This window comes from Dipodomys merriami, unplaced genomic scaffold (genome assembly GCF_024711535.1).
Source record: "Dipodomys merriami isolate MVZ:Mamm:240054 unplaced genomic scaffold, mDipMer1.0.p SCAF_2, whole genome shotgun sequence".
NCBI lineage: Eukaryota > Metazoa > Chordata > Mammalia > Rodentia > Heteromyidae > Dipodomys > Dipodomys merriami.
Window position 1 is genome coordinate 56,121,047 of NW_027203381.1, and position 19,627 is coordinate 56,140,673.

General features: G+C 39.3%; 1 pseudogene; it reads left to right on the forward strand.

The window, feature by feature from the left end:
- Nucleotides 1–9,322: 9,322 nt before the first annotated feature.
- On the forward strand, nucleotides 9,323–9,941 carry LOC138831630 (large ribosomal subunit protein uL6 pseudogene; annotated as a pseudogene).
- The last annotated feature ends 9,686 nt before the right edge of the window (nucleotides 9,942–19,627 follow it).

The following is a 19,627-nucleotide window of genomic DNA, read 5'->3' on the forward strand; positions in this document are numbered from 1 at the left end:
TGCATAAACATAGGTGCACATACAGGCGCACATGTAACTACTAGACATGATTCATACTCACACTTTGGTAAATGTGTCACATAAACATGTGACATATGATTTCTTTTTGATGGCTCCTTACTTTGATTGTTCAGGTTTCTTTTTATTAATAAGTTTTTTTTATTGTGAAAATACCATACAGAGGGGTTACAATTACATGAGCAAGGGAATGAGTACATTGTTGCCTCCTCCTTTGTTTCCCCTTCCCATCCCTGCTCTCCCATCTCCCTGATTGTTCAGTTTTATCTTGCTTTGTTTTTGCAGTACTGGGGATAGAACCCAAGACCTTACTCATGCCAAGCAAGCTCCCCACCACTTATCCATGTTCCCAGAGCAACAGTGATATTTATGTGTGTGTGTGTATGTTTGTGCATGTAGGTGTGCCAGTTCTGGGGCTTGAACTCAGGGCCTGGATGCTGTTCTTGAGCTTTTGGATCAAGCCTAGCACTTTTTTTTTCCCCTAATAATGCATGAATGTATTTTATTGAAAGAATATATAAAAAGAAAGGACATATATATATATATATATATATATATATATATAGAGAGAGAGAGAGAGAGAGAGAGAGAGAGAGAGAGAGAGAGCATGCTAAGAATATATAAAAAGTAGCCAGAGAGATGCCCCTTACTTCCCTCCAACTAGACTACCATTCTGAATCCCTTTCTTTTTCATTTTTTCAAGCCTAGCACTTTAACACTTGAGCCACAGCTTTATTTCTGGGTTTTTGATGGTTAATTATAGATAAGAGTCTCAAGAACTTTTTTTCCCTAGGCTGGCTTTGAACTGTGATCCCCAAGTCTCAGCCCCTTGTGTAGCTAGGATTACATGTGTGAAACACCAGCACTCAGCAACATTTATTATTTTTAAAAAGGTAGGTTTAATTTTAAAGAATACATTATTATAAAAGGCGCTAATTATTTTTAAAAGGTACTTCATAGACTTAGGATGTGCATGTATATGTGTGTATGTGTGTGTGTTTATGCACATATGTGCAATACTGGGGCTGGAACTCAGGGCCTAGATCCTGTCCCTTAGCTTTAATCAAGGCTGTGATGCTCTACTGCTTGAGCCACAGCTTCACTTCTGGCTTTTTGGTGGTTCATTGAAAATATGTCTCACTGACTTTTCTACCCAGACTGGCAGATCTCAGCTTCCTAAAGTAGGGAGGATTACAGATGTGAGCCATCAGTGTCTGGCAATTTTTAAAAGATACTTTAAAAAGAAAATATCAAATAAAATGAGCCCAACATTGATAAATAGAATATACTTCCCTAAGAAAACTTCTTAGGTGACAAGGGGAAAATAAAGTCATGTAAGTTGATTTCTGGGTTAGTATCAGTTTTGCAATGGATTTAAAGGGAAGGAAGAGTTCTAATGACATGGATATGGAAGGAAAGACAATTCTCCCTGGGAATGGGATTTAAGGAGGTTCAGACAGGTAGAGACATAAACTAGGATGTCATCTCTTCCACCCCAGAACCTCCTCCCAGTCCTGCTGAAATAACACTTGTTAGTATTATCCCCACCTTTGGTCCTCAGCTCCACCCAGACCTGAGCTCCGCCGCTGTCCACTCCCTCTCTCAGCCCAGACTACTTTGCATGCACTTACCTCACTTCCGCCCTCACTTCTCCCCAAGACAAGCATGCTACCTGAATAGGGGCAGACGCCACATGCTCCCTTTCCTGGGGAGATATGGCCCCTCTAATAAACCTTATATTAATCTTTCTCCTGTGCCTGCTTGCCTCTGTGTGGTTCCCTGGGATGGTGGTGAAGGATTCTTACAACATTTATCTCTAAAAAGTAGGTTCCAAAATGTGAGGAATTGAAAAACAAACAACAACAACGAAAAAGCAATCGTTCTTATGTAACCATACCTGAGCTATAATAACCGAATAAATTGTCACTTGGAAAAGAACTTTCCTAAGTGAAGCTACTGTCAGCATGATTCCCTCTCTGATTATCTTGGGTTTGCTTGGATTCCTGCATTATGGTGCATGGGTGGATTTGGAGACAGCCAATCTAATAATGGAATAATAATTACTATCAAACAAGTGGAATGCTAATGGCCCATGCCTGTAATCTAGCAGCTCAGGAAGCAGAGATCTTAGCTAGTCTGTGCAGATAAATCTGTGAACTAACCAGCAAAAAGCCAGAAGTGGTGTGGATCAAGTGGTAGAGCAAAAAAGCCAAATGAGAACTCAAGGACCGGAGTTCAAACCCCAAGACTGGCATATACACACAAAATTAATATAACAATAATAATAAATAGTAACAACTTTCAAGGTAAATTGAGTAGGTAATCTTTCTGAGTCTATTTCTGTGTCTGTAAAATGGGTGAGTAGAGTGGGGAGATCACCAAACTAAATGACTTATACTATCTCTTCCATATTTACCATCTTATAATTCTAGATTTTACCATGTCCCCTTTGCATCCAAATCATATCAATTTTATTGTGAATTTTAAGCCCTTAATTCAGTTGTTTCCCCAAAAAGTTTGTAAATGCTATGGGGTTACATAATGCTAAGGCAACCACCAAGGTACAAGTCTTTCACAGAACCTCCTTTAGACATTTTAACCTTTAACATACAATGGTAATTTGTAATGTTAAGAACATTTTGTCAAACTTCCACCTAGTTACATCTTTACACAATTCTGACATGAGGGCAATAAATATCACCAAATTTCCATGTCAGCAGTGACATTTGACATGCCTGAAATTGCCTTCTGCCTCCGGATGCCCACCTGATATGTACACAACAGTATCACAGGCCCCCAGGGGCTAAGAACAGGGCAGAAATGAGGTTGCTGTTGCTTTAGAATGACAAGAGTAGGTGGCTCCTGAGATGGGCTTATGTCAGCAGTGAGGAGCAGGTCCAAGCATCAGAGGAGCCCATGGGCCCTGGGCTACCTTGAGCCTTCCATTCTGCAAGATTCCTGTGAGTCATGTTCTTCCAACATGAAATACAGATAGATGATAATAACCAGCCACTATCACTATGCTACCAGCTATGGTTCAGATGTTTCACCTGAACTAAAAGGCCACCGGGAGGGAGGGTGTCAGAAAACTGGTGCAGAAATCCAAGGAACTTTTATTCTACACAAGGACTTCTCTGCAACCTAAGAAAGAACCAACAGGGGAAAGTAATAATAACTATGGAAAATAGCCCCTAACTAGCTATCAAGAAAGTAGCTGTTGAAAAAAATTAGGAGAAAAACTAGATGAAGCCAGAGTCAATGAGAATCTTTTTTCTTTTTCCTGGTCCTGGGACTTGAACTCTGGGCCTGGGTGCCTTTCTTGAGCCTCTTTTACTTGAGATTAGCACTCTACCACTTGAGCCAGAATGCTACTTCCAGCTTTTTCTGTAATTAATTGGAGATAAGAGTCTCATGGACTTTCCTGCCCAAGCTGGCTTTAAACCATGATCCTCAGATACTCAGATCCCCAAATAGCTAGGATTACAGCCATGAGCTAGTGGTTCCTGGCTTCTGTGAGAACACTTATTTCCAATTAACCAGCAAAACTTCCAGAAGTGGAGTTGTGGCTCAAATGTAGAACACCCTCCATGCCCTAAATTCAAGCCCCAGTGGAACACAGAGAAAGAGAGAGAGAGAGAGCGACAGAGACAGAGACAGAGAGACAGACAGAGACAGAGACAGAGAGAGAAGAGACAGAGAGAGAGAGAAAGAGAGAGAGATTAGGTATCTGACATTATAGCCAGCAAGAGATGAAACTGTCCAGGACACAGCCAGTAAATTTCACCTGGATTTCCTTTCTGTGTGTGTGTGTGCTACTGCTGATTGAACCCAGGGCTTTACCACTTGAGCTACACATTCAGCCCTACTCCTTGATTTAAACCTAGGTAGGCTATACTTTGGACAACTACACTAAATTAAGGAAAATAAAATGAGCCAGGTGTTCATGGCTCATATCTGTAATCCTAGCTGAGTTCTAAAAATCATAGTTTGAAGCTTGAACTGCCAGCCCAGGCAGACAAATATGGAAGACTCAAGAAGTCCACTTAATCAGTAAAAAGCCAGAAGCAGAGCTGTGGATCAAGAGGTAGAGCACTAGTCTTGAACAAACAAGACAAGCAAAAGCATGAGTTCCAGCCCCAGTACCAGCAACACACACACACACACACACACACACACACACACACACACACACACATACACACACACACACACACACACACACACACACACACACACACACATGAATTGTCCCAAATCTTATGGCTTCCAAGTGGCCAGTTTAGCAGCCAAACACAGTTGATTCTTAACAGCTGTCTCCAAGCTCCTAGCATTGGTTCCTGTCCACAGGGTCCATTTTCTTCTAGACTGGCACAGACAACCTGAGGAGCCTGAAGATGGCATGATGAGTGGACACTAGAAGAAAAAGGAGGGGAAAATGTGTAAGGAGAGATAAGTTCCACACCAAGAAACTAGAAACTGGAAACTTGCTTCTGCCAAAATTCCCCATGATCTCACCTTCTCCCTTCTCTCCCCTCAACACACTCTTTCTTCCTCCTTAACACACAGCAGCCTGGTAGCACTCAGGGCCCTGTACACAGGAGGTGTTTCATGAATGCTAGTCTCCTTTTCTCCCTTTGCTTCAGCTAGTGACCCAGGGATTGAACACTCACAAGCAGACTCAGCTAGATTTTGATGTTTTTTTTTTTTTTTTTTTTTTTTAAACTCAAGGCTTGGATGCTGTCCCCGGGCTTTTTTTTTCCTCAAGGCTGGTGATCCACCACTTGAGCCACAGCTCCACTTTTTGCTAGTCAATTAGAGATAAGAGTCTCACTGAATTTTCTGCCGGGGCTGGCTTCCAACTACAATTCTCAGATCTCAGCCTCCTTCGTAGCTAGAACCAAGGTATGAACCACTAGGGCCTAGCTAGTGATGGTTTCCAATTACCTTCTAGCAGGAAATTTATGTCTTGAAGCTAACCAATAGCCCTCCTGTGTGTTGTTTCATTCACCCTTTTAGATGGGTGAAAATTACAGAGATACAGTCATACTTGCATGCATCTGTTTCTGGGCCTAGATCTCTCATTACTTGCTACTTGTTTGTTTCTTGATGCTCAACAGCCAGCAGTGAGGAAGGCAAAATCTGACTGGTGCCTTTGTTCCCAAGCAAGTACCTGCCTTCAAGTCACCCAGGCATTGGGATTTTCTCCCTGCTTTGAGTCCGGGAGAACATGCACTTGTATATCTGCTCATGTGCAACAAAATATTTACTTGCTTTTTTTTCTTTTTACATCTATATAAATGCTTAAGTCATAAAGAAAAGAAAACCAGAGTACATGTTTTATGTCAGAGTAGAGAGGGAAAAGGACTTAGAAAGGTCTGATTGAGAACAAAAGCCTTTTGTTACCCACGTGGCTTAATATTAGTGTAATGACTTCTGAGCATGAGATAAGGTAAGGAGAGGTAAGATGGGGAGAGATAAGATAAGCTAAGTTGGCAACATCCATAAGTAATACAGTGCTAGAGTACAAAAGGTGAACACACCAAAAATGTTTGAATGAGAGAGAAACTGTAAATTTAACCTTGGCTTAAATGGGCCCAATGCTATTCTAGCCTAAGCCACAAAAATTCTACAACTGACTCAAGGTCTCTGGAAAGACTTGTTCTTCAGAATGCTGCTCCAGGAAGGGCGCATTAGCAACTATTTATTTGGCTTCTGCTATAATGAAGAGGCTGCTCTTGCTAGCATGGAACCCTCTAATTTTGAAGCCGTCCTTTAACCCATGTTAAAGGTCTAAAAGTCAGTTTACTTGCAAAAGTAAAATCAAAATGTTCATTGAGAGATGCATGTGTACCAAATTCTGTTTGTGTTTTCTTTTCCTGTTCTGGTTAAAGAATATAAATAACAGAATAAAATGTCTTTTTAATGTCTGTTGATGTTAACACTATGACATTATTACAATTGCTCATTGTATATGTGTGTGTGTGTGTGTGTGTGTGTGTATGTGTGTGTGTGTGTGTGTGTGTGTGTATGCTGGTACTAGGGCTTGAACTCAGAGCCTGGGCACTATCTTAGCTTTTCTCCTCAAGGCTGGCGCTCTACTACTTAGGCCACATCTCCACTGTGTTACCAGCTTTTGGGGGTGAGGGGCAGGGAGTAAATGGAAGTATTTGAACCATAATTTTTAGATTTTAGCCTCCTGAGAAGCTAAGATTATATATGTGTGTGTGTGTGTGTGTGTGTGTGTGTGTGTGTGTGTGTGTGTGTGTGTGTGTGTGTAGATATATACATCCATCTTTCTTTTTCTCTCTCTCTCTCTCTTTCTCTTTCTTTCTTTCTTGTACTGAGGTTTAAACTCAGGATCTCGTGCCTTGGCTGGTAGCCTACCACTTGAGCCACACCTCCCACTCTGCTTTTAGCTGGTTATTTTGGAGATGGAGTTTAACAGACTTCTCTTTCAAACCAAGACTCTCTGGATCTCAGTCTCCTGAGTAGCTAGGATGACAGGTTTGAGCCACCAGTACCCAGCCTACACTGCTGATCTTGGATACAATATTTCAGAACTGCGTATCAGGCCCACTTCAGGGATATACTGGATTCCATCTGGTTTCTCTCCCTGCATCAGAGCTTAGAAACTCTCAAGGCAACAAATAGGGGCAGCAGGCCTCGGTTTTTTAAGGCTAAAACAAAATACCTTAGACTGGGTGGTTTACAAACAATGGACATATTCTGAAAGCTGAGAGTTCCAGGATAGAGATGTCAGTGGATTTGGTGTCTGGTGAGTGCCTTTCCTTACAGATGGCCCCTTCTTGCTGCATTCTCACAGGGAGAGTCTTTTTCTTAAGGATACTGATCACATGACTTCCCAAAGGCCCCACCTCCTAAGACCACATGGGCTGGGGAGGGGACACAAGCATTCAAGCCAGAGAAATAGGTTTTCTATTTCACAAAGATCACTGTCTAAAACCAGTGTCTCAAAAACTGGATTTTTTTTCATATGAGGTATGAGGTAAATCTGGTCCCTTGTTAGAGAGAAGTGCATAGGAACTGCTGAAGCCTTGTCCCAGGTCAAAAAATCAAGTCATAGATACACCTCAGCTCCCTCCCTCTGCTCTCCTTTACTTGCTTCATAAATTAAGGCGACTTGGTGGGGGGAAGGGGGAGGATAGGAAAGGATGGTTAAGGGGAAACAAAGGAGGAGGCAACAATGCTTGATAAGAAATGTACTCATTACCTTGCTCATGTAATTGTAACCCCTCTGTACGGTATTTTCACAATAAAAAAAAAAAAAGAAAAAAATTTAAGGCTACTAAAGAAAGGACTCCATCATTTCAGTGGGCAGATAACTGGATAACATTGATAACAAAAATTTATAACATATGGATTGGGTCCCTTAAGAATAGGACCAAGAGGGAGAAGCAAAATGGAAAAGATTTACTAAAGAAAAGACAAAAGTAGAGATCCTACTAGACAAGAGGTGCCATTGTGTAGGATGTCTCTAGGAGAGAACTACCTGACTGTGAAGATGAGCTCTCCTGCATCCTGTAGCTCTAATGACAATGTTCCCATTCCAGCTCACACCTCTGGGGCCCAGTCAGCCTACTGTTCATGTGCAAATCTTCCAGGGGTCATGACCTGATGTCCCCTTGGGCCTCTGTGCATGTAGAAGTGCTCAAGTGACCTGATGTCTAGGAGCCTGCACACAGGACCTTTCAAGGCCTTGGTGAGGGATGCAGAGGGGAGGGGTCTTTGTCCAGATTGGTTAGCCAGGCTGTTTTTCTGCTCTCAATACCTCACTGGGGACTGGAGACTAATACTTAGAATTGGATAAAATGAACCTATGCTTGCACCTTCCTCCTATGTTTCTGAAACTCCCCACATAGTAAATGGGCACTGTTATACTTAAAATCAGGGGCATGGAAGAGACAGGTTCCTTTACCAAGTTTACATGGTGGCACGCAAGTGGTCGAGCGCAGATTCAAAGGTTGAACTGACTCCAAAGGGGATATTCTTTACCCGGTGTTGTGTTCCCTTCATGGATCAAATTATATCCCCAAACACAGCTCCTGTGGGAGGTGTTATTACTCTGCTTTATAGACTTAAATAACAAGGCTCAGAGAGACCGGGAGCTTGCTTTGGGAGGGCCAGCTGGGGTGGACTCCAGGTCCGTACCCAAAGCCCTTGGCTTGACATCGCAGCCACATCAGGGTTCCCAAGTCACCTGTCCTTGGCTGAATGTTAAACAAGCTTTTGGCATTATTTAAAGCCAGTTTAAAGATAGTCTTGTTAAAGTTGGAAGGCATATTACAAAAGAATGGTAGAAAATTCATACTGGTCAACGCTACTAAGATTAGGAATCTACTTTTCCTTCTCTTACTTAAGAGGATTATTGCAATTAGCTTTGATCTTGATTTCACAAACTGAAATATATAAAGAAAAAAGACTGCTTCCAGGCAAATTGGATGTCTTGCCATTTTAATTATTTCTGTGGTGCTCATATCTATACGTGGAATATAGAGTAAATGATGGAAAATATTTTTAGCTTCATTTATGGACTTTTATTAAAACTATACCACTGAATTTCCTGCAATACTTTCTCTAGCCTCCCTCCCCCTCCACACGCACAAAAAAATTCCCACCATTAGGGCCAGAAACTTGGTGGACTTGCTTACTCAGCTGGTTCTATACAACCTGAACCACATCTGCAGTCTGGCTTTTTGCTAGGTATGTTGAAAATAGAGTTTCACAGACTTTTCTCCCCAAGCAGACTTCAACCTTCAATCCTCTGGATTTGAGCCTCTTGAGTAGCTAGGATTACAGGAGTGTGCCACTGACAACTGGTGACTGTTCCTTTTTAAAATGAAATTTTGCAAAGACAAAATTTTTAATGGCATGTTCTGTAGGTAAGTTTTTAACACTATAACACTAGTGATTTTATTTCTGAAAAATTCACTAAGTCAGAGGAATATAAAGATGAAAATTGAAATATATTTTCCTGCCTCTTACTACTATTCTCCATGGGAACAACTGATAACAAGTCTTGCTATGCCTTCCAGAAGATTCCTAATAGAGAGTAAATACAAATATATTTCTTCATTTTACAAAATGGGATTGTACAAAAATACATATCAGTGTGCTATTTTATACATAAAATGCATAAAATAGCATTAGAACACATTTTTTTCAATATCATTACTATTACAAGCATTGCCACAATAAACTAATTTTGTAGATGCCACCTTGGAACATAGAGTCTGAGAAGCATAGATACTAATAAAATGTGCATTTTAATCTTTATTAGGTATTTCTAAACTGTGCTGCTAAAAGATTTCCACAATTTATGCTCTTTGCGCCCATCTACTTCGAGAATGAAGGCCGTTCTCAGGAATCAGACTATCGCCATTCCAGAAAATGTTGACGTCACTCTGAAGGGTGACCTTGAAGGGCCTCTGCAGAACCCTGCGGAGGGATTTCAACCACATCAATGTAGAATTCAGTCTCCTTGGAAAGAATAAGAAGATTCTCCAGGTTGGCAAATGGTGGGGAAACAGAAAGGAACTGGTTACTGTGCGCACTATCTGTAGTCATGCACAGAACATGATCAAAGGTGTTACAAGATGAATTCTCTGTATGCCTACTTCCCCATCCATTTCGTTATTCAGGAGATTGGGTCTCTCTCTAGTTGAAATCTGAAACTTCTTGGGTAAGAAATACATCTGAAGAGTTAGGATGAGGATAGGTGCTGCTAATTCAGTCTCTCAAGCCCAGAAAGATGAATTAATCCTTGAAGGAAATGATATTGAACTTGTCTCAAATTCAGCTGCTTTGATTCAGCAAGCAACAACGTTAAAAACAAGAATATCAGGAAACTTTGGGATGCTGTCTATGTTTCTGAAAAAGGAACAGTTCAACAGGCTGATGAATAAGATCCAAGTTAACCCATCTACGGAGACACTACCACAAGTCCTGACCAGTTTCTGATACTTCAGTGATGCAATAAGAGAGTTCTATTGGAAAAAAAAAAAAAATCCTCAATTTGTAATCTCATCATGAGCATTTAAAATTATAATAGTAAATATTTGTTTAATGTATGAGAGAATGCTTTGTTTAATGTATGTGAAAATGCTTTTACGTGTTTGTTAATAAAAACCACAGTTGAACATAAAAAATATACATCTGGCTGGTGCTAGTGGCTCATACCTGTAATCCTGGCTACTCATGAAGCTGAGATCTGAGTATCACAGTTCCAAGCCAGCTGGGCAGGAAAGTCTGTGAGAATCTTTATCTCCAGTTAACCACCAAAGAGTCAGGAGTGGAGGTGTGGTTCAAGTGATAGAGCATTAGTCTTGACCATAAAAGCTCAGGCCCTGAGTTCAAGCCTCAGAACTGACAAACACACACACACACACACACACACACACACACACACACACACACACACACACACACACACACACACACACACCATGTACCTAGTAGATAAAAGTGGTATTTTATTGCTTTAGCTTGTATTTCTGTAATCGTGAGTGATGGCAACTATTTTTCTCCTCCTCCTCTTCCTTCTCCTCTTCCTCCTTCTTTTTCTTCTTTTTTGCTGACTTACTGGTCATTTATATTTTATTTTCTAAAAACTTCATATTCTTGGTCCATTTTCTATTGAATGATTTTTTTTCTCACAGATTTTATGTCATACATTGAAGGTTTGTGTCTCCTTAAAGTTCCTGTACTAAAATCAAATCCCTTATGTGAAAGTACTTGAAGATTACATTTTGGAGAGGTGATTAGATCACCAGGGTGGAGCCCTAATCAGATTTGTGTCATACAGAAGAGACTCTAGAAAGCTGCCTTACCCTTTCTGTCCTGTGAGGTTAGAGTAGTTCGTAGTCAGCACTCTAAACCAGGAAGTGGGTCCTCACTGGTCCTTGAATCCATTCTGCCTTGACCTTGGACTTTCAGGCTCTAAAACAGAAAGGAATAAAATTATTTCTCTTGTTTATAAGTGACCCAGTTTAGGGGCTGAGAAGGTGGGTCAGTGGTAGAGCATTTGCCTTGCATACATGAGGCCCTGGGTTCGATTCCTCAGCACCACATAAGCAGAAAAAAAAAAGCCGGAAGTGGTGCTGTGGCTCAAGTGGTAGAGCGCTAGCCTTGAGCTGAAGAGCTGAGGGACAGCGCCCAGGCCCAGAGTTCAGACCCCACGACCAGACCCCCCCCCCCAAAAAAAAGTGACCCAGTTTAAGACAGCTTCCATGTGCACTTTAAATTTTTATGTAAATGAACTTGTACACATTAAATTCACCTTTTTTCTAGCAGCTACATTGAACAAATATTTTTGCAATATGTTTTTACATATTAACTTTCATTTTTGTCATATAAATCTACTTTTATGTGTCAATTGTTAGCCTTTTCCGCTACAATTTCTAAATATCTGAGGTCATATTTATACTTCAAACATGACTTTTTGAGAAGTTATATTTCAAACTCTTTCTTATCACTGCAAAGACCATTAAAGCAACATATTGGCCACTTAATCAGCCAAATTGTGACCATGGGTTTTGCTTAAAATATTTTCCTTTTATCTGAAAGATTGAAGCCATTGAAGATAATGGAAGTGCTACCATTATCATCATATAAACAAGGAAATTAAAGTTCATTGAGTTGAAAAGTCATTCCATCAAGGTGACAGAAAGAGGGAATTGGGTGGGTGTCTGACCCTCAGATTTACCTGCTGAAAGCATGGAAGTGAAATATAAAGGTTTATGAAGAGAAAAGAAATTTGAGGAACAACTGAGGAATGGCAGGAAGTGATCCAGTGAAGAGGGGCCTATGCCAGTGAGGAATGTGTTTAGGGAAGCTCAGAAAGAAAAATGGATAGAGCAGGGAAAGTGAGAGAGGATGGCCAGGCAGAAGCATCCCTCCCTCACCCCTTCTCTGAGTCCCTGTTCCCTGTACTTGCTGCTGGGAGGGCTCAAGATGAATTCAATTGCAGATGTGCAGCTTTCTTATTTATTTCTTTGGGGTGGTAAGGGAAAGGAAGTCTGACACCCCACAGACCATCATCCAGGAACTAACACTAGGACTATGTATTGATTCTGAATTTTTAATTTAATTTTAATTAATTCTTAAATTTTTAATTTTTCTGAGTAAGAAGATTTATAAAAGTAACCTGATATGGACAATTCAGAATCAGAAGAAAAATGTTGGTTTTCCTCTCTCTGTATTCTTCTGGATTTCACTGGGCTTAGTCTTAATCTGTAAAATGAATCACCATAAATCAATGTACTTCATATAAAGCACATTGCTCATGGATGCTCAGAATACAGTACACCCTGATACAGAAAAAGGAGGGCCAACACATCTTATGAATTGCTCCACTGTGGTAAAATTATAATTACTGGCTTATGGCTCTGAAGAAGGTTTTGTATTCCCTAACATTATCCAATCATCTGTTTGAAACTAAAAGAAATATTACTACTTCTGAGTTCCATAATGATCCTTCTTGATATTTGAGATTTGGGTAGACTTGGCATTCATTTCACAGTATAAGCTCTAACTCTCCTTCAGAAATGTAAAGCAATAAAAATAAGAATGGAAATACATTCTATTCCTCTCCCCTATCCTATCCTTCCCTCTCTATTTTTTTTTTTTTTTTTTTTTTAGTGCAGGTCCTGAGGCTTGAACTCTAGGCTAGCCTTCTACCCTTTGAACCATAGCTCCATTTGTGGGGGATTTTGGTAGTTAATTGGAGGGAAGAGTTTCACAAACTTTCCTGCCTCTGCTAGCTTTGAACCAAGATCTTCAGATCTCAGCCTCCAGAGGAGCTGTGATTACAGGTGTGAGCCACTGGTACTCAGCTTTTCCTCGTTATTCTTTTAACTATGGGTTTTAGACATTAAATATGTTGATTTCTCCCCTTTTTAGGGAGAGAGCATTTATGAAGCTGAGTCTTTCTACTCTATGATTTTTGAGATTCTATTTCACTTTTTTTTTATAGTAGCTCCTTACAATTATTAAGGCAGTTTGTTTAAAATCAAATGAATATAGCCACCTATTTTACCCTTCCCTGCACGTCCACATGTCTATTTCTTAGCTAGTGATACATACAGAAAATGACTAGTTTCAGACCTATTCTCAACTTCTTTGTTTTGTCTTGTATTTCTACCATGGCACTAATTACTAGCAATATGATTAATGCACTACTTACACTGGTGGCTTTGTTCCCTTTGTTTTCCTATAACACTAATTAATCCAAGTTAAAAAATACTTTTATTTCTGCTCACACATGTCAGATGTGGGTATTTTTTCTTCTTTGGGGTTTAAATAAAAGAGGAAAAATAAAAGTAGACCAATTAGTGATGTGGCTAAAAAACTCTCTATCAAAGTTGTTCATCAAGTAATGTCTGGGGCCAGCAAAGTTAGAAATGACTCTGAAGTAGGAAAATTTCAATTCACTAAAAAGTTATTTTGCCTTTTATTCATTTGTGTGCAGGGCACTGCTATTCGGGTTTGGGTGCAACAGACTTTTCAGTTTTTCCAAACAGAAGCATGGTTGATAATGACTGCTTATGATCCTCACATCAACCAGATCTAAGACAGATCCATTCTTATCAAAGTGCCTCTGTCTTCTCACAAGTCTGTCCTAGCAGGTGCCCAGTACATTGAGAGTTGGAAAACTCAGTTTTAATCCTATAGTTATCACTTGCTATGTAGTCTGGCTTATGTTTACAGTATTTGTTTTCTTTGACAGATCAGTCATACCCAATAGATTTCTACCATAAATATTGTCAGCACTTTTTGAGGGCATTGCTAAATCACACTGCAATATTAAATTTTTAGTATTACTTAGCCTTCCCAGAGGTGTGTGTGTGTGTGTGTGTGTGTGTGTGTGTGTGTGTGTGTGTGTGTGTGTGTGTGTGTACGTGTGTATTTAGTTTTTTCAGGCACTGGTACTAAGGCTTGAACATGGCCTAAGAGTTATCCCTTATCTATGCTCAAGGCTGGTGCTCTACCACTTAAACCACAGCTCAACTTCGGCTTTTTAGTGGATAATGGGAAGTAAAAATCACATTGACTTTCCTGCCTGGACTGGCTTTGAACCACCATCCTCAGATCCCAGCCACTTGGGTAGCTAGTCTTATAGTCTTTTTTTTTTTTTTTTTTTTTTGTGGTCGTGGGGCCTAAACTTTGAGCCTAGGCACTGTCCCTCAGCTCTTCAGCTCAAGATGAGTGCCCTACCACTTGAGCCACAGCACCACTTCTGGCTTTTTCTGCTTATGTAGTGCTGAGGAATCAAACCCAGGGCCTCATGAATGTGAGCCAAGCACTCTACCACTGAGCCACCTTTCCAGCCTAGCTAGACTTAGAGGTATGAACTACCAGTGCCTGGCTCAAAGTAAGATACCTTAAAGATATAGAAAGAAAGAATTTATGTATACATCTTAAAACCTCATTCAATTTCTCCTCTTTAAACAAAACTGAAAACTTCTTTTGTATTTACTTATTTTATTCAATATTTTAAACAATAATCTTTTGGTTGTACAAGAGGTTTCAATTCACTGTATCTGTTTATGAGTACAATGCTTCTTGAGCAATGTCACCCTTTCCATCTTCCAACCCCTTCTCTCATAACCTCTCCCATACACTTTCTTTTTCTGATTGTGTGTGTGTGTGTGTGTGTGTGTGTGTGTGTGTGTGTGTGTGTGTGTGTGTGTGTGTGTGTGTGTGTGTGTGTGTGTGTGTGTTGGTACTGGGCTTCAATTCAGGACCTGTTGGTACTCTACCACTTGAGCCACAGCTTTACTTCTAGCTTTTTGGTGGTTAATTGGAGATAAGAATCTCATGGACTTTCCTGTCTAGGCTGGCTTTGATACTCAATTTTCTCATGTCTGTCTCCTGAATAGCTAAGATTAAAAGTATGAGCCACCAACACCTGGCTCATACATTTTCTAATAATGGAATAGAATTAAAAAATACTTTCCAGTATTTCAGAGCTATTGCATAAACAACTATATTATTATTTATGCTCTTTGGTTCAGTGTATACAATTGTCTGCTCTGTATGTAATTTAAAAATTGTTAACATAATGTTAGATGTTTATATCTGGTATAGAACATGAAAAGTCACTGCTGGTTTCCTCTTAGTCGTTTACCATGTGTTCATCTCCCCTGCTCATAAATAGCCGAGTCTATAATTTGTGTTTCTTATACAATGCACAGGTGGTTTTCCAGAAGTCTTTGAGAACCTCAGCAGGGTCACCAGCCAGCCCGCTGCCCTTCCACATCTTTGCTTATATTTTGTTGGCTTCCTTTATTTCTTCTAAATTAAGTGGCAGAGGTCACTTAATAAAACCATTTCACTCATTCCTCAGAGGCAGGTTAGACATGAACATTGCAAATCGTGAAGTTACTCCTGTAGACATTCAAGGCTGGGCTTTTTTTAATTTTTAATTTTTCATTTTTGCCAGTCCTGGGCCTTGAACTCAGGGCCTGGACTCTGTCCCTGAGCAGTTCTGTGCTCAAGGCTAGCGCTCCACCACTTGAGTCACAGTGCCACTCCCAGCTTTTTCTCAGTAGGTTATTGGAGATAAGTCTCACGGACTGTGCTGCCCAGGCCGGCTTTGAAATGAGAGCCTTAGATCTCAGTCTCCTGAGTAGCAAGGATTATAGGTGTGAGCCACCACTGCTGGCTTGCTTTTAATTTTTACAATTAACTTTGAGATTGAATTCATCTCAACAAAAGACAAGGGACTTGGCAAAGTCCCTCCACCCCCTATAATATTAGATTAAAGTGCTAATTGTTTTATTCAAACTATCACTTTCAACTCATTAATTCATTTTACTCCTGATTGAATTGGTTGGGAACACCATAAGACCTTCAGGGAAAGAGAAAGTCCTGGGCTGGGCCTTTTCCTCCCCAAGATGCATCTTTATTTAGTGTATTAAAACACGAATCTCTGCCATCAAACAAAAGGGAGGAAAATTATGTAAGTGGAGGGAATAGTACTCCCTTATGAGAGATAGATTAATAGATTGCCTTTTTCAGTAAGAGGAAGTTCACATGTTGGTATGTTATAAAGAGACTCTAACCATTCTAACCTAGACTTTCATTCACTGAGAATGAATTCTCCCTTCCTTCATTTCATATTTGGTGAATTATGTTGACAGAGTTCATGTCACCCAACAGTCACGAAGTAAATTTGACTGATGAATAAGGATATAACTTGGGATTTTACATGAAAGACTTTTATTGTGAAATTCTATAGAAAGAGAAGTGGAAGGCCCCCTTTTGAGCAGCTCTTTGTGTGTGTGTGTGTGTGTGTGTGTGTGTGTGTGTGTGTGTGTGTGTGTGTGTGTGTGTGGTGTGGAGGGGCTGAACTCAGACATGGGTGCTGTCCCTTAGCTTGTCTGCTCATGGTTACCACTCTATTATTTTTAGCTACCTATCCATTTCCAGCCTTTTGCTGGTTAACCAGAGATAAGAATCTCACAGATTTGTCTGCCCCAGCTGCCTTTGAACTGTGATTCTCAGATCTCAGCCTCCTGAGTAGCTAGGATTACAGGTGGAAGCCACTGTTGTCTGACCCTTCATTTCTTAAGATGTCTTTTAGTTTATAATCTCTAACAGTTCCAATATCTGTCCTCTCTTTGTCTGAGGATCTTTTAAACAATTTTCAAAAGTTGAATCGAGTAGCCTTGTGCAACACACCTGAGTATTTGGGCAATGGCTCAGTATAGCACAAGTTACTGCTGTTTGTACATGTGGAAGGAAAGGCTGCATGAACGAGTGTTCATTTACTGAGCTTTTGCTAGGTACTTTGCTAGCATTGTGTAGACACTGCTTCATCACAGGTTGGCATCCTATGTGAGAGGGAGGAATCGTTAGTGCTCCTGTTCTACAGATGGGAGATTGAGGCTCCAAAACCTCTATCCAAGATCATTCTCAACGTAGGTGTGTCAGACACCACAGCTGCTGAGAATTGACTCTTCTCTCTTTAATTCTGGCTCATATCCTTCCTGTGAATTCAAAAGTAATTTTGGTTAGAAAATTACTAACAAGAAGTTAGCAATTTTGTTCACTCTGTTAGATGAATAAAAAACTCTCAAAACGTTTAAAATCTCAGATGCAAGCCAGGGACCCAGGAGAAGCACTCCTGAGGCTTGTCTTCTGGCTCTGTGAAGTATGTTTTCAGCAATTTTTAGGAAAAAAATAAAAAGGATAAAGAACTTAACATTGTCTATAGTTGAAACACAGAGCCCTGGAACATTCAGAACATTCTATGAACCCAGTTAAAATCACAAGGAAAGAAGAGGAAAGGCAGAAAAAAGAGAAGGAAGGAAGAAGAGAAAAATGAAAGACAGCTATCATATTAACACCAGGTTGGCCAAAATTTTCAGTTTTCCCAAGTGCTTGAAGAGGCTCGGCTAGAGATAATGGCCTAAGATGGCTTCCTACTTCAGCAGCAGCACAGAGCTCAGATCTTTAAATTCTCTGATGTTGAAAGACACAGCACCACTGATTTTATGTAAAAGCCAGGAGGGCTTGGAACCATACCATGCTGGAAAATTAAAACAAATGCAAGTGGAATTATCCAAATACTGAGAGTCTCAGTAGAACTAGATAACAACTGAGTAGATTTTAGAGTTTTTTTCTTCACATATATAATCTGGTTTATGTATAATAATTATAGAATCTATATATACTCTTAATCATATATTTTATACGTATTATTATTTGGTTTGAGTAATTGCTTTATAAACCTTTTTCTTATATACTAACAAATTATATTTATACATACATATACACTTATAAATATATCCTTCTATATATATATATTTTTTTTTTTTTTGGTCCGTCATGGGGCTTGAACTCTGGGCCTGAGCCCTGTCCTTCAGCTCTTTAGCTCAAGGCTAGCGCTCTACTGTATATTTCTTAAATAGTGTTTCTTCATCCAATTTCAGATAGTTCCAACCTTATTTTAATTGAAAATGATCATATAAAAAGAGTAAGAATAAGAATGATTTCTGTAATGTCCTTCCCCAGGTATTCTGCTCAGGCTGGCTTCAAACTGTGATCCTCAGATCTCAGCCTCCTGAGTAGCTAGGAATCAGGCGTGAGCCAGACTCCTGGCTACTATGTTTTTTATTTTATTTTTCTGACAGCAGCTATAAGGAAATATAGACTTCAGAAGTGAGAATTGTTGATTATGATCCTGAGAAAGTTGGTTTAATTTTCTTCATCATTAAGATAAAAATAACAGTATGTATTTTATAAGGTAGGCTAGGGTAAATGGCTCCAATAATCAGGTCTGCTTACCCTATGAGTTTAATGAAAAAAAAATGGATGGATCTACATATATATATTGATGTCTTCATATATAAATATATTTATAGACATGTAAATATACATCAAAATAGACACATTATAGATGGGTAGGTATATTTATAGTATGTATTTAGAATGCATACCATAAATATATATCATATATTACATAACAAATATTTATATATAAATATATATGGCATATACTTATGTCATATATATTTATGGTATGCATTATACTTTTGTATACACATATTTACCTATTTAGAACTCTATTGACTCCAATGGTTCAAGTATAGATTAACCCTGGGATCACTGGTCATTGCACACAGCTCAGAAAGCAGAAAGGGAGAACATCACAGGGTCCCCTCAGCTATCTTCAGCATGTTGGAAAGTATGATGGTTTTCATGAGCTCAGCTAAAGTGTGGATTATATGATCTAGGTCTAATTAAAACCTTCCTCCCAAACTGAACTAAAGGTTTTAAAGATTCCTTATAATGAAACCATGCATCAAAACCACTAATAATAATGTGAATACAAGTGAACAAGAAATTGACCAAGCCAACCTTCTCTTCCCCTAGAAAAGCTTACAAAGGCCCCAGTGAGCTAAGAACTAGGATAATGTGTGTAATATGTGCATTTAGATCTGGCCTCTAACTGACAGTCCTCTTCCTCTGCCTAGTAAGTGCAAAAAAAAAAAAAAAACAACTTTAAACATTATCTAAGAGCCAGACTCCATGATCTACTGGTATTAGAGTTTTTGCAAAGCACACAATATATTCCTCAATTATATTGTTCTCAAGAATTAAAATATTACCAGTATATTTTTACAGGAAAATATTGTAAATAATTATCCAAAAACATGTTTCCTATTCACAAGATTGTTCTTTTTTTAAAAGGCTTGTTTTGAACACATTTCATAATATCTTTATACTATTATAAAGAAAACTAATATAAATAATGAGAGTATATGCATATTTTGAGAATACATTTCCAAATTATGATGCCACTAGAATGTATGATCACAAAGATTGGCAACCACATGTTTCTAGGATTGAATATGGAAATCTGTCTCAAGAATAATAGCACTAGTCACCATTGAAGACCAACGTAACGCATTAAGGGGAGTCTGTAGGGTCTTTACATAGGCTGGCCTCAAACTTACTATCCTCTGGCTGAGTGCTGAGTGCTGAGATTATAGGCAGGTGCACCACACCTGGCTAAGATGAAGTTTTTAAATTCACTTTATAGTGAGTTTTATATACAGTCCCATTTCTGATGGAATATTTAAAT